The sequence below is a fragment of the Pleurodeles waltl genome, unplaced genomic scaffold (assembly GCF_031143425.1).
Source record: "Pleurodeles waltl isolate 20211129_DDA unplaced genomic scaffold, aPleWal1.hap1.20221129 scaffold_70, whole genome shotgun sequence".
Lineage (NCBI taxonomy): Eukaryota > Metazoa > Chordata > Amphibia > Caudata > Salamandridae > Pleurodeles > Pleurodeles waltl.
Window position 1 is genome coordinate 1987173 of NW_027150391.1, and position 3237 is coordinate 1990409.

General features: G+C 45.1%; 1 non-coding gene across 1 annotated transcript; it reads right to left on the reverse strand.

Annotated features, from left to right (window-relative positions):
- Positions 1 to 2656: 2656 nt before the first annotated feature.
- TRNAQ-CUG (transfer RNA glutamine (anticodon CUG)) lies at positions 2657 to 2728 on the reverse strand. The gene has a single exon. It is a non-coding gene; the product is annotated as a tRNA-Gln (tRNA).
- Between the last annotated feature and the right edge of the window lie 509 nt (positions 2729 to 3237).

Genomic DNA, 3237 nt, shown 5'->3' on the forward strand with positions numbered 1-3237 from the left:
GGAACACTGAGGCAGCAGGAACTTTTTTTTTTTTTACTGGTCCCCTGTGCTGCGCGCTGTCCCCCACCCCTTCCTGGCAGCAGCCGCTACTGGTAAAATGAAGAGGAGAGTCATCACAGGGGATGGAAGGAAGGAGAGAATCAGCAATGATGTGAGTGAAGCAAGTACAGAGGAGGAAGAGATGGAGGAAGGGGGAAAAAAGTGTGACAAAGGAAGTTAAATAAGGAAGAGAGGGGAGAAAGGAAGGCAGGAAGGCAGTGCCAATCTGAAGAGGGAGAAGGACGGGCATGGGCATTTATCATGGGGCATTTTGCACTGGGGAGGAGACAGAACCTTTGGACACCATTTTCTAAAGTCCCATGGTCACCGTTACTTCTGTACAGTGCTTTAAATGGGCAGGTACTGTCTGCTACTGACTACCTGCACTTCTCCTATTTGAAATGGAGAGTACCTGCACTTCTCAGCACTCCTACAATACATTTAATGAGAGAGTACCACCACTTCTCAAGAGCAAACAGGTACTCTAAATAGTGAGTACTTGCACTTCTATGTAGTGAGTACTTGCACTCCCCCCCACCCCTCTGTGGTTTATTGCAGCAGGCACCGCTAGGGTTGCCACCTGGCTGCTTTTGTAAAGACCTGCTCAGTGTTTTCAAGTGTAGACCAGTAAATATGATGCGAATAGCAGACATCTGGTATTTTTTCTCCTATGAAACATAAACCTAAAACAGCAAACAGATAAAGAAATCAAATTAAAAAGTGTTTGAAAACTGTTTAGTTTTTTTCTAAGTGATCATTATAACAAGTAGAGAGATATTTGCCTGTTAGAAAGGAATCCTGACACTTGCACACTTCTTATTTTTCACCTAACAGCTCTTGACTGTTCCAGAATAGCAACACGTAAATAAAAAGCTGGTATTTTTCTCTAAGAGAGGTGGTAACCCTAGTCACAGGGGGATGATAAGTAGAGAGACAGAGAGAGAGGAGGAAATAGAAATAAAGATGAGGGTAGCAGAAGGAGAGTGAGTGTTGAGGATAGAGAGAAGGGAGAATAGGGCAGAGAGAAGGCGAGAGATGAGGATGAATGTATAAGAGAGGCGGATGAATGGGAGCGGGCTGAGATGAACATTTTTGTCAGAGTTGGATTTGGTGCCCGGCCCTGGGTGCGGGCAGAGTACAGAGAGTGGGGGAGAAGAAAGGTGAAGAAGTGCGAACAGAGGAAGAAGGTAATGTGAAAGTAGATGAAATTATAAACTATGAAAGACAAGTAATTCGCCTGAACCTATCTAAACCTAATTTTAGCAGCAGCATAGCTTTCGGGCGGTGTTTGGGGTGTTACACCCCCCTGATAAATGTATTTTCTGCTAAATAGTTGGGTAGGAGCTTTCAGCCAAGTATGGTGATGTGTCTGTCGGATTTCACCAGGAATGTTTAAATAAACGCAGACAAATAATATACACTCTCCCTATTTTGAAAGTCCTCAAAGGTTTGGTTATATCACAAAATATTGTGTTTTCACTCACTTTGTACTCCTACCAATCCACATTCCTCTCCCTGTTCACTGTCCCTTCGGCTTCTCTCATGTACCCTGCTTGTCATGTAATGTATTTTAACATCATAAGCCAGTGTGACTGGTGGAAAACCTGAAGGTCATGACCCCCACCCCAATCTTACCAAGCTACGCCCCTGAGTGTTAGACTGCTTGCAAAGCTCTTTCAGTGGATGAACTGGCTCTACCGTATCCAGGGTCACTGGAATCATGCGATTGCATTGGACCCTGTGTTTTTTGCAAAATTGAGGATCTTATGCAATTGCCACATAATCCATCATCGGCTGCATAATCTGCAGATTTTAACAAAAAAACAAAATTGATTGCTATTTTAAACGGTTCAAAAGTTACTAACAATGCAGTAACACGTGTTGGCAGTTAAAGGCATTTTGCAAAGGTGACTGGTCTCCTTTCTGTTGCTTATTGCTAAGTCTCGGTGTTAAACTGGTACTAATGAGGTGCAACATTTGCCCATACAGTGTTAACAAGTGTAAAAATGACAAAATCATGAGCTAATCTTATTAGAAAATATGCTCCACTATGCCACATAATTAGCCTTTTCTTGCTGTATTATTTCATCAACCGTGCCGCATAATTTGACCTTACCCTGAGGCGTAATACCAGTGGCCGTAACAATATCTACAAACAAATCAAGAGCCCAGCAGGGCGCTTTGATGTTACTCTGCCACCGCTTGCACCCAGTTGTACTCTAGGAAGCACTGATGTGACTGAATAAGGAGGCGCTTGTTTGGGAGTCAGAGGGCCGAGCATCCCGGTGTTTAATGCTAACAAGTCCTAACTGGGGGTCATAGGCGGGAAGAGAACTGGTTGGCAGCGTGTTACATTTTTATATATTGTTTAAAAGGAGAAACGACCTGAAAACAGTAACCCCTGATTAACCACAAAAGCAATCGATATCGTCTCAAATCACACACGGGGGGGCTACAGAGGGTCTTCACACGACTCTCCATAAAACCCTCCGTTTAAACAGGATGTCGAGTGATTAGAAATAGACAAGTGACACAAGAATGGCGCTGCTATTTGCTGATCATTTTCAAGACTGAAATGGTGTAAAGTACATTTTATTGACAAAGAAACAAAACCCTCAGGTCCCACCGAGATTTGAACTCGGATCGCTGGATTCAGAGTCCAGAGTGCTGACCATTACACCATGGAACCGGCTGAGGGCGTCACTCCAAACGGAAGTTTCACTGCAGGGAGAAAGTGACGGATCATGTGACCCCCCCACTCCTGCTCTAGAGGGTGTCACTCAGTCCCTGCTCCCACAGCAATGTAGTCGAGTTAAGGTCGGGAGCCCTTGTTATTGCCACAGACATCCTGTTACTTTCCAGTCTGGAGGGACATAGCTCTGGCCACCGTCGGCTCATTAAATCATCGACGCCAAAATGGCTCTAAAACTTTAAAAAGCTCCATGTGTTTTTCGTGTGTGGCTACAAAATAACCTGCAAACAACTGGTTTCAAGCTTAAGGAAAACAAACCATCCCGGGTTCCTCCAGACAGCCTGTTGTGTTTGCTGCAGTCTCATCACACGGCGGCTGGGGGGCGCTGTTTGCATGGGGGGCTCTGACCCGGGACACAAGTTCTTTATTGGGTGCACGAGGGTTTTGTCACCTGGCTTCGTTTCCGGGGAGCGCTTGTGTTTGCACATTACCAGCTCCGGGGGGGG